Source organism: Argentina silus, assembly GCF_951799395.1.
Source record: "Argentina silus genome assembly, chromosome: 9".
Lineage (NCBI taxonomy): Eukaryota > Metazoa > Chordata > Actinopteri > Argentiniformes > Argentinidae > Argentina > Argentina silus.
This window is the reverse complement of record NC_139663.1, coordinates 7,249,779-7,263,119: the sequence shown is the minus strand read 5'-3', so window position 1 is coordinate 7,263,119 and position 13,341 is coordinate 7,249,779.

Sequence of the window (13,341 nt, the reverse complement as noted above, 5' to 3'; positions counted from 1 at the left end):
CATTAGTGTGCCAGCCACTGTATTTTGAGATCTCCACCATCTCAACACAACAGGGAATATCATCTGTATAGCTTGTGGTTTGTAGGTTGAGGACTTAGTGGTCTTTGAGTCACTTGTTGAGCACTGAGGCGTGACTGTTATGGTAACAGCTTCTGGAGGCAGGGATGGCCTGGAGAGCTCAGCTCAGCCCGGTGCGTAGTGGAGCTTCAGAATGTACACAGCGGATGTGACATCCCACTCGTTGTAAAAATCTAATCTTGATTGTAGGAGTGACACTGAGTGAGTCAGACGCAGTGGATGTAGTGGATGTAGTGGATGTAGTAGATGTAGTGGATGTAGTGGATGTAGTGGATGTAGTAGCATGTGGGCTTCTTATGGGTTATCCTCTTATATTCATCATACTACATCTTAACTTAGACAATGGTGTGCATAGCAGCCAATCTTCACAAATCACATGTGGACACATCATTGATTGATACTGTATGGATCCCTATATAAAGGCAAATACATATTCTCAGCATTGGTATGTTTGCCAATTAGTAGCTTATCTTTTTGATATGAATTCCTGATGACAATGCCATAACAATCAGAAGCTAAATTCTTTACAATAACAATGGATCATCATCATAGATAACTGTCTGATACCATTCTGATCATCCCACATCGCATTAAAATTACTGGACATACAGAGTAATAATTCAAATGTATAACACATCCGGTGCCTTTCTTTCAAAGATAAAATCTTTGACCATAATTGTCTCATTCCCCTCTCCTCATGTTTGACCCAATTCTTGAAACAGAGAAAATGAACATGTGGATTTAAAAAGGTAATCATTCTGTTCTGGTGATTTAATGGAACATACAATCTAATGTTGTAATGTCCCAGATAAAATGAGCCATCAAATAAGCCCTAGATCGTTTAAGAATACTATACTGCCCCCTAGTGACTTTGTTAGAATATATCCTACAGTTATAAACACATGCAATCTGATCCTACTCAACTGTTTGACATATACTATATATATAATGCCCTTTTCATTCAAATAAGAGTGTGAAAATTCCACGTGAATTCAAATCAAATGAGTATATCTAGCAGCAAATTAAACAGTGTGTCTCCATACTTCACATAACACTTAAGTTTAATGTATCCCCTATTTAAGGCTATTGATAACAGTACGCTATATACATGTCCGCCCCTACTCTTGTGATGATGGTCCCTGTCCCCACAGCCTCCTGTGGTGACACACGGTCCCCCTCTGAGCCTCCTCTGCCTCTCTGTCCCTCTCCCACCAACTGTGTCAGAGAATGAAGGGCTGCAGGGCTGAAAAAGACAGACAACTGTGATGATTCACTTCACACGTTACCACATGTTACATAGAGATAGGCTTGGTATTCGGCCCCCCAGTGAGGGGCAGCCTCCTCCACACCAGCCTTTGGCTTCTGCTATTCTAGTGCCATGATTAACTCACATTTCGACAACAGAAGTGTGGGCTTTGCGGGACGCACGCTTCAGGCTCCAGCAGTGTAGGAATAGCTGCAGCACGAGAAGAAAAAAAAAAAGGATAGACGAGAAAGCAACCCCCCTCTTGACTCATACTATCATGTGCTATCATACTATAATGTGAGTTCATGTGAGAGCCATCTTCAATCTCTATCTTACCAAGAGGAACATTGTTCTCCACATGAACTGTTTTTGTTTGTCTAACCAAGAAAGCTTTCTAAATCATATGGTAAACCGTGTAAATGATATGGCATATACTAAATATTAGACAATGTAATCCAATTTCTGACTGTGGTTGGAACATGCAACTTTATGTTCTGGATTATGAACTGCTTGACTGGAGCCATAACATTAGATTAATGATGCATATGGTGAGTGGATAATAATGCTATCTTTTTTCATTTATTGAATATCTTTCTAGATGTGAGTGATTGACACTTGCTTAAGTGCATTTGTAAAATGTCAGACTGGGCGGCATGAGACAAGCTTTTTCACTATACCTAGGCCTACATGTTGTCATCATGATAATAATAACATAAGACGTTATTATTTATCTTTGGTAGATAGAGGCAATGTGCTTCCTCAGTGAAGTCACCAGACACTCTCATTATGACACTAGATGGCAGTATCATCTCAAGGACAGTTGTAGTAGGAGATGGAGCCAGAGGAGATTCTTATAATGAATGTATTACATTTGTATGCACTTGATTCAGATTGATTATAAACTCTTAGAAAAAAAGGTCTATTTGGCTTGTTCTTGTTGGAGAACACTTTGAAGAACCATTTTGGGTGCTTTCCACAGACAGGCTTCTGTATGGCACCAAAAAGGCTTCTGCAAAGGGAACAAAAAAGAATCATTTTTGGTTCAAGATAGAACTTTCTTTCTAACTAATGTATCATAATATTTCATGCAATACTGGATCCATGGCCTTATAATGGAAGTTCCAAATAGCACTCTGAAGCTTATGCAGAATAACACATACAAAGATAGAATACTGGACTCAATAACTGTTCATCGAGCATTCATAAAGCAATTTCGGAGATGTTGAATTTAATGTTAGTGATTATACGTTTTTGGTTGATCCGTCAATACAAAGGGTTAAGATTCTGATTACATCATCGAGTCCAGTCCAGCCAAGGAGCGGCCATCTTTTTCCAAGACTAACAACTTCACTTTCAGCGAAGAAAAACAAATACTAATTTATTTATTGATTCTCACAAATAAGCGAAATAACACTTCATTAGAGTCACATACTGTACCAACGCACATCAAGGAATATCGGTAAGATTTACTTGTCATTGTTTCAATCATTTTATTGTGGCTCTTTGATCAAGATGCACCACTGGTTGCGTTGGTGATCAATTGTAATAGTGTAGTAGTGACCAGTGCATGATAATTGGCCACATAGTCGCGCTGACAAGTGTGCCAAATACTCTAAAATCCTGCCAGTCTATTTTGTTATAGTTTGTTCACTTTTGCATTTTGTTTTATTTGGTGATTCATTTAAAAAGTGCGAAATCTACTCCTTTTTTTTTACACTAGAATATTAGATATATTCTGTCTCACTTAATTTGACAAATGCGTTTTATGGTCATTTTAATCTTATCAGACCTCAATCAAGTTGTTATGCATTTGCCTTAAAGTGTTTCTCGAGTAAGATTTGATCAGTTTCATATGTAAGGTATCACCATTGTTTTTGGTTTTATACTACTGTACATCAGCAAGAAAGCTCATGACATAAAAGCTCTTGGTTTCTATTGGCACTGTGTATTTGAGGTCCATGAAATAGCTTACTTTTAAAGTTTCACACTTCATTGAAAAAAAAAATGTATTGTTATTTTTTATTGTTATCCCATTCACCAGACAACCCCATGTAATTATGGGCGTGTCTCAAAGGAAAACATTGGAGATTGAGGAAGATTGCTCTCCCAGCAACCTTTGACCCCAATATGATGCACATGCATCCAACTGTGGATGTGGAACCCAAGCACTCCCAGAGTTCACTGCTGCAGGCCTGAGTAAATACTGCATCCATCTGAGCCAGCTCTGTGAATGATGGAGGAAGGAAATGTCTGTAATCAGGGCAACTAAACTGTTTCCCTAAGTGGAGTCAGGAAGTAAGTCAGCTCTTGGGAGATGATAGCCAATGAATGGAGAGAAATTTTGAACAAATCTGATCAATAGACAGATAAAGGGAGAGGTATACTGTACTGTATGAACCTGTTTGTTCTACCAGTCAGGAGGATTTATGGAGAAGTTTAATATATTGCATGTACTGTAGTCAACTTTCCATAATTGTTTTTGTCTTGTGATGCAATATTACAGATGCACACACTGCACAAACTTGTTAAAGCTATAATTTAATCAAACATAACTCTTGAAGGGCAGACCACCTGTAGAAGTGCACACTTCAACCTTTTTGCTACTATTACCATCGATCACAATGTATCTGGCAGGGTTCAGTGCATTCAAGTTGCACCCCTTTTTAGATAATGGAAGCAGCATTGTGTTTGAAATAAAGTTTTATAATGGTCTTCAAAAGGGCACAGTTGTATATTTAAAGTCTGTTTATTTGAGGTTGCTGGCCTGGACAGCATCAGTTTCCTCACCCTCATTCACTTACACAGGGCTTCATTTGTTGCAGGACCACTGAGAGAGTTGTGAGTGTCTGCTTGCAAAGAGAGATTCTGTTGTTGGGATAGAGTGCTCTTAAAAAACATATTTTGGTGGCGGTTGCTGGTTGTTACTGTATAATTACAATGTAGAAACACATTGTTACATTGTACTTACTTACAGCGTATGATACTGTACCAGTATACCAGTTTGTCATTTTCTTGAATTCAGTTGTGTTCACTTAATTTGATTATGACTTTTTCTTCATCCATCCAACCCCAAATCAAGATGGATTTCATGGATGGGAACACGGGCCACAGCTGTGTTCTGAAATAGCAGGGCTTAAAACCTAAAAGTCTGGGTATTTATAGTGAGCATGAGCATGATGTATCCCTGGTGGTCTGGATTCTGTTTTCTCAGCCCACTGTGCTGTCTGTCTCTCCTGAGGCAAGAGGCTGTGGCTACACTGTTATTGTTACCTGTTATTCTAATGAACAAATGTTATTCCTAATCTTTTCTGGGGACACATCATTGTATACAGTGCAGTGCTGGGCCTACTCTAATGGACTTGAAATATGAATACTGCAAGAGTAACATGTTTTTAAATGTTGAATCAAGATAAAGTCATAGCATAAACATTTGCTTCTCAGTGCTTTGTGTAAACAACATTTTCACACCTCCATTAATTGCAACCCTCCACTGAAAGGTTATTTGTTGACACCATCACAATACCCTATGCAGTTACAGTAGTCCTAGCCCCGTCCTAGTCCTAATTTCCATTGCGCAGTATCAATATCGGTAACATGAAAAGCATCTTCATCTACTTCAGTGAGTGGTAGCAATGAGAGAGGGTCAAAAGCATTCTCTCTGAGTCAGCGGGGTTGCAGGCCTGTGATTATGTTACACAAAGGGCACTTTGGATCAGCACCCCACTCACAACTGCATTTAGGCCTAGCCCCTGATGCTAAAGGCTAATTCCATTATTGGCATATTAGATTACACAAAGTGGGAATTCGAAGGAGTGTCTCTGGTATCCATTGTGTCTTTTGGCTCTTTAGAAATATCTGTGTGTGTGGGGGGGGAAGCTATGTAGGCTACCTGTTTGGTCATACTGGAGTGGGGAAGAGGGCAAGATTTTGCTTAGTGTAGGGAAATGATGCATTATAGATACAAATTTGAGGAGCTATGTAGGCTACCTGTTTGGTCATACTGGGAGGTCATCATATCTGATCCTACTGTAGAATGTGTACCACTGTGCATCTGCAAGGTATTCTGTAGTCTGTATCATTGTTTTGATGGAAAACTGCCATCTGGCCAGCAAAGCACTCCCACTGTCCAGTGTTCACTCCGTGTACACTCTATAGACCAAAACAGATACTCCCTGACAAGCTCCCATACCCACGCCATGAGTCTCAACATGCCAATGGGCAAGCAGCAGGCTATTTCTGTCTGCGGTCGAGCCACCCCCTCCTCCACTGACCCCCTGCCGAGTGCAGCACTGGGCCTGACCAGGAGGGGAAGTGGGAGGGTTACACACCATGTGTGAAGTTCTCAGTAATGGCCTCAGGAGAATTTATTAGACTTATGGGAAAGTTACGGTGGTTGAAATGAGGGAATGTCTTTTAGGAAAGGGTGTAGGAATTCCCCCTCCCCTTTAAACTGCAACAGTCTGACACTGTTTTCTTTTGTGCAGTACTGAGAGTGGTGAGACCAGTATGTCCTGAGACACACATGGAAAAGGAGATTTTCTTTTCTTTTCTTTCCAGCTGCTTATTCTGGCTAGTACTACAGTATGAGCTATTTATAGCCCTACAGTTGACCTCCTCTGGCTTACTGATGGTGAGTCAGTGAGCTTGTTTATTATGGTTTGAATGTTTAAGTGTGTAGTGTGTGTTATCGTTTTTTGTCTCTCTTCCACATGTAGTCTAAACCTCTCATTGTACACCATAATCCTCTTTACACCTTCATAGAGTCGACTAAGCGTTTAGTCATGTATGTAGCTCACTTCCTGTCCTACTGTAGGTAGTGACATAGTACATCAGTGGACCCTATGTGAACCTAGGCAAGGCAGTCTTTAAGCTGTTGACTGAACATAAGGCACATGTATTCTTAATGATAGGCAAGGGAAATGTTCTTACTTATATACTGTACCACCCTAAGTGCCAGTCGTAGTGATGAACAGATTAAAACCCTGGCTGCTGTGAAAACCTTTGCTCTCAAGAGGAGCACAGCTCTTGAGTCATTCTGGCAGCATCTGTCCGGACATGTTTACACCTTCATCTGACACTTGTTCTTAAAGGAAAACAAGATTCTCATGCTCTCTGAATCATGTCATCTGCCTAGGGGCCTGTGGGATGGTTATTTAACAGTCATATGCCAGTAAATGTTGTCATAAACTTAGCTTCCAGTTACTCTGTGCAAAAAGCACCTGAATCCTGAGTATGCTAGGGTGATGGAGCAAGTCTTATTCAGTAGGAGCAGCCGTGAAAATAAATTGAAAGCTTGCAACTGGTGAGATTATTCTCTTTTCAACATGTAAGAGGTGTGACTGTGACATTGAAATATGGACATGGTAGGACTGGGTTCACAGACCCAGATTGAAAACGTAGCACAGGCCTAACTTGGGTTAGTTGAATCAATCCATAGGTGATCCAAACACATGTTTCTTTGCAGTTGAAGGTACACCTCAGAGGAGTGCTTAGTAATTTACTGTATGAGTAACTACACTATTTGTCTATTTGAGTGATGCAGTATGCCTGTTTTCCATATCTCAGATCTGGCTCTTCAGTGAAGAGCCCCTGGTCTATAAATACTTGTCCTGTTATTGTTTAGCCCAACTAACGCTGTGGTGGCCAATTACTGTTTCCACAGCAACCATTCGGAATGAGATGCAATCTTTCAAGCTGGCACAAATGTCAGTGTCTAAATTGTTTACATGCACATCGAAGGTGAAATGATGATTTGAAGCAGCAGTGTGTAGTCTACTTTTGTCTTGTTTAAGAAATGATTTAAAATTGAAAATGTCTCCCCAGTATGCAAAGAATGGGAACAGGTCAATATTTACCTGACATTTGAGTCGTGTTGATGTTTGTCTTAGCATCCTTGTTTTTGCTTCAATGCTAAGCATCTGTTCTCTGTCTGTTCCAGATTATGACCACTATGACCATGACCTAGTCAATCTTCAAGAAACACTAGCAGACAGTATCTTCTCTCTGGTCCCTCTCTGCCTGTGACAGGTAAGACGAGATCTAATCTCTCAAGGTCATTTCATCCATCTTCCTACCCTAGCCATATACAAAACATCAGTGGAAGACTGTAGTTATTCAAATTGAATAACTACAACTGTTGAATTGAATATAATAACTGTTATAAAAACCACTGTGATTTTGATTTATTGGATAATATAATTCCCTTCATACATTTACTTTAAACCAAAATACATAAAAGGTTGGGTTAGAAGCAATTACACTACATTGCTGAAATAGCAATGGTGACACATGGCAAAAGTTCCCTTTCCTTTAGACATCAGTCATTTTTGATGCAAAGAAAATAAAAGAACAGCCAAAGTTAGGACCCAAACATTCTTGAATATGAGACGTGTTTGGCTTCCAACAACATTATCAGTGAGGAAGTGACTCATTTGAGAAAATGCACTGCAGCGCCATCTACTGATGCTTAGCCATTCCTTGCATGGTTTTTATACCAGTCTCCTGGAATGGTTTGACAAATCAAAGAAAATATCGAAATCTCTGAATTTAGAGTGCAGATATGTTTCTTATTTCAGTCTGAGGTGTTTGTTAATTAACTTTGTTTTGCATAGTATATTTCATTGCTGAATATATTGTGTCTAGAGTATCCCACTCTTGCCTCTCACTATAAATGTGACAGCAGTATTCCAAATGAGATACTCCCTCCAGTTAAAAGTCTTTCAGTAACTGTTGAGAGATCATACCCTAGCGTGTGTGTGTGTGTGTGTGTGTGTGTGTGTGTGTGTGTGTGTGTGTGTGTGTGTGTGTGTGTGTGTGTGCGTGTCTGTGTGGGTGTCTGTGTGTGATTGTGTGCGCGTCTCTGTATGTGTTTCTGTGTGTGTGTGTGTGTGTGTGTGTGTGTGTGTGTGTGTGTGTGTGTGTGTGTGTGTGTGTGTGTGTGTGTGTGTGTGTGTGTTGTTGTTGATGATGATGATGATGATGTGACCCACAAAGGAATGCCTTTTTGTAGTCTCTATTTGGCAGCTGTGTGCAGCATGGCTTCAAAGTGAACTCCAAGGCCTATAGGGATTTCCCTCTGGCTTTCCCACCATCTGCACTGAGCTACAGAGAGCCTAGCAGGGGGCGTTATGAGATGAGGATCAGGGATGGGACGGTAGTGGGTGTTTCCTCTGTGAAAATGTATGTGTATGTATAAAAGTTACTGTATGCCTCTGTGGTCATAAAAGTGCCAAATGTAATTTTGCTGAGTTTACCATTGTCATTTTACATTTACATTTTTGACATTTAGCAGGCGATTTTATCCAAAGCGACTTACAACAAGTACATTTGTCTAAAGTAAGTGAATCATCTATAAATCAGTCATCATAAGCAAACATTTATGCTAGGATCAGGTGCCATTGGCAGTCACAATGCTAGAAGAAGGAAGGATGGGTTTAAAAATATATAAATAAAGAAAAAATATTATTAACAGTAGAGGAACTGTACAGAGGGGTAGTGGGGGTGAAGAGGTCTTTAGGAGGGACAGTCAAGATGTAGCCTGAAAAGATGGGTCTTCAGTCTATGGCGGAAGATGGTAGTGACTTTGCAGTCCTGACAGCAGTGGGAAGCTCGTTTCACCACCGGGGCGCCAAGACAGTGAAAAGCTGTGACTGAACTCGTAGAGGCGGCAGTGGCAGGCGGCCAGCCGAGGTGGAAGAACGGAGTGATCGAGCAGGGGTTTGGGGGCTGACCATTACTTGAAGTAGGGAGAGGCTGTTCCCTTTACCGCCCGGTAGGCGAGCACTTGTATGTCTTAATAATTTAGCTCTATGTCACTGCAATTCGTTTAGTCAATTGAGACATTTTGACTAACATCCAATGGCTACCCAGTGTTTTTCCCTCTGGTTGTTTTCCCCAAGTGACAGATCCTTGGACTAGGTTCTTCTAGCATTTAGATCCAAGTGGAATGTGATACACCAAGTTCCTCGACTGACAGGGTCAAACTGTGCCAACCACGCAGACCTCTCAATAATGAATAACACTAGCCTAAGAGCTTGTAATCTCAATGTTTTATAACCCTGCAATCAATCACTGAAACCTTAACCTGATGCTCAAAAAATGCTCCATCACCGTCCATGTGTCTACGGCTCGATCCAACTGGACATCTATCTTGGTTGTACTGTAGCAGCATATGCCAGGTGGTTATGTAGCCAGGTCCAAGTCCATTTTTGTTAAGTTGGACATTTTAGCAGAGGGCTGCCGAGGAATTGGGCTTAAGGCTGTGTGGCACTGCCTAACTGTTTACATTTGGTTACCTGCAACCAGATTATCTTTCTAACATGTGTGTCTCCGCCAAACCTACTCTGGGATCCATCCAGGATCTGCCCTTCTGAGAATCCAACAGGGATTAGAGACAGTCTGGCTTCCACAGCAGCCACCACTATGAGGTGTAGGGAGCACTAGAAATCTCCCACAGTGCATCTGCACTTAGCTACAGCTAGCGTTATACACCTTCAGGGGAGGACTGACAGAGGATTGGTTCAATGTTTGCTCTCTAAGAGAAAGCATAGCCTGAAAGTCGTGGTCTTAAATCATCTTAAGTTCCTTATAATGGTTTTTCAACCGTGTTATTGCTGGCAACCTATACTGTTGTTCTTTATTATGTGGTAGAAGCTAAAGTGATCGTATTAGTTTCTTAACTATAAACTGTTTGATCTTGATATTTCACTCTGTGTCAAGTTACCTGAGAAGGGTTCACTAAATGTAAGTATGTGGTTACACTCTTTTGAAACCTACACATTGGATCTGATACTAAAAGGGCTTTGATGATCAAAGGCATTCTCTTTGGGAAAGAGAGGTGGGGATTTTCGTGGTGAGATAATTCAGGACATGGGGTCAACAGTCTAATGAGATTGATAAAGTCGTAGTGGAAGGGTTGGACAAGAGTACAAAATATGCCAATATTGAGGGAAAATACTTGCCATGCAGCCCAGGAAAAATGTTATGGGATTTTGGCCCAGCTCATACTATTTAAGTTTAATGAGCTATATTAGTACACACAAAAGGTACGTTTTTTGTGCTTGAATCTTCAAGCAACACTAGCAGACAGAGTGTCTTCTCTCTGGTCCCTCTCTGCCTGTGACAGGTAAAATGAGATGTAATCTCTCAAGATCACAGCTACAACACATGTGACGTGAGTGTTATGAGTGTTATGAGTGTTATGACAAAGGAGTCTCTCAACTGAAATGTTAAAATAACTATCAGAATGGCATCCTTTGGAAAAGTCTCATGTTCATTTGCTTTTTCATATTTTCAGTTTCCTTTATAGTTAGCGATGTATGTATATTTGGGTATATATAGGTCAACTAATGGCTGAACTGTAATGCAGGAACCCAGTGAAGTTTCGTCAGAGATTGACTTACTTTTATGAAAATTCCTCTTAGCAAAAAGCCAGATCATTTGAATTGATATGAACAACATCTGGATGTTCTGGGAGCCACAATGCACCATATGGCATGGTGTGGTTTGGCCAAGGCAGGGTTTCCAAGCAACAGGACTGTCTGGAGAGCTAAACCATAATCATGGACCTGAAGAGAACTACAGACTATATACCAAGAGAATTTATCCTGACAGTACACCTCATCCCAAGCCAAAGCTGTACCTGACTAGGGCTAGCTAAGTGAATACAGCCAGTGCAATGCATTGTAGAGTTCTAATCTATTTGCAGTTATAAAGTATAAAGGCTATAGTGGTAATAATAGAACTGAATTTAGAGACTTTAATCTTTTTTACATGCGTCTGATAAGATTGGTCTGTTTGGCCAACTGGAGCAGTTCCAGTGAGAGGCAGTCCCTCATAGTCTGCAGAGCCATGGGATAAACAACCCTAATGGAGTCTACTGTACTTTAAGAGCATAAACTAAGAAGCATTCACATCAGGGTGTGGATCGTAGATGCACAACATACTGAAAGCTGACATTAGTCTTGGCAACGATTCAAGGGATCATGTTACAAACTCCCTTTTAGCTGCAAATGAACCATCTCTTCGTTACACCATACATCACCAATGTGACGTGGCAGCTCCATGATTCATCTCCTGTCTTGATAATGTACCTTGTGATACAGGCTCATTGTAAACAGTAGGATAGTGTTTTCCATGTATATGTTGATAGATAACGCCAATTCCCATGTTTGACAGTGGCTTCACCCAGAGTCATGCAACACAGCTGGTTCTCCTTTGTAAGAGAACAACACCCTGGAGACTGAAGAAATGGTGCCGTCCCACTCCTTGGGAGGCTGGAGCCCATTAGAGAGGCTCTGAGTCTGTGGATGGGAGGGAGCGCTGCTTGTCCAGCATTGTGAGATAGAGAATAGAGAAGTAAAGGCTGTCCCCTGCAGTGGAGCTTACTGTGAGAGTCATGAAGTTTACTGATGTTTTATTACTTCACTATCTGCTATACACTCTTAGAAAAAAAAGGTGCTTCAGTACCTAGTATCGTCTAAGGGTTCTACCCAGAACCTTCTGTGAAGGGTTGTACTAAAAACCCTCTGCTATTTTCTCATGTATTTCAGATTAGCTTTGTTTTTCTTCTCAGCTTTACTATTACTATTATATAATTAATAATGTATATATGTTTTGAACACTTTTGGGTTCCATGTTAAACCCTTTCCAAAGACAGTATTAAATGGAACCCAAAAGGGTTCAACATGGAACCCCAAAGAGTGCATAGTCCCACAAAATTCCTCGGAGGTGAAGAACCTTTATTGGCAATTGTAATTGTAAGGGCAGGACCTAGACTTGCACAGATCATGCCAATGGTTGCTGGTCCAACCACCCGAACAAACAAACAAACAAAAAACAACATCACAGGTACATTAGTTAGTGAGATAATGCAAGAGAAAGAACAGAAGGAAGTATATTTTCTAGGGAATTGTGTGTAATTGTGAATTTATTTTATTTGCGGTGCATTATCTTACTAACCAATTATTAAGATGAAAAGGGTTCTACTGTATGTAGAAACCTTTCGCCTTACAAAGAAGCCTCAAAGAACCCTTTTTTCCAAAAAGGGTTTCATATAAAGAACCCTTGAAGAACTCTCTCTACCAAAAATTATTCTTTCAGTGAAAATGGTTCTACGTAGAACCGGAACCCTCCGCCAAGAACACTTCTGGAATCCTTTTTTTCTAAGTGTGTAGGATGCATACGGTAGCATGAGAAGCCTCTCTTTGGTATTTCCGTAAAATATTTGGTGACATAAACTACCCTCACCACATGAAATAAATTTCAGTTTAATATTCTGTACTGTGCAGAAAATTCAAGAGCAAAGGTAGCCTGTGTTCTTTTAGAAAGGACCAGAGTGATCTAAGCTGATGTGCTTAACAGCTGACTTCTCTGCTGACTCATGAGGAGCTGTGGTACATGCTGAGAGGTGAGGGTTGTGCCCAGAATGCTGTCATTGTCCGTACCCAGCCAAGTCTGCCAGCTCCCAGTGGGAGTCTACCTAGTCTATCTTCAGCACAAAAACTTAACACATGAGGAGGAACAAAGATAAGTCTTTTAGCACTACTTTGTTTTTGAGATCAGTAGTGTTAAGGAGCTCAGACGTCTAGTGTCTCGGCCTCTGGAGTGCAGAAGTGGTACAGTATGCTGCAGAGAAGGAACTCTACATGGTTGGGTATGACAAGCTGTTGTATTGTTTACTGTCTGATGATCACAAAAGGAATGGATAATGTTTTGTACATCTAAATAATACACTCCAGGTTAACAGACCAGTTCCATTTTCAAACAGCCTGTATCTGCACCACAGTTTGGATCTCATTGCTTATTGAGCATCGGTCACAGGCAAACATAGAACAGCTTTGTAGTGTTGTGCCCAGTCTACACTCCCCCCTGCTCTGGGATAAGGGCCATATAAGACATGCATATAGACAGCATATAGTTTTATATATCTGTCGGTTTCATTGATAGTGGTGGGATGTACTGTATAAACTCCCAGTACAAAGGCTAACAATGTGATAGTCACAACAACAAGCAACAAT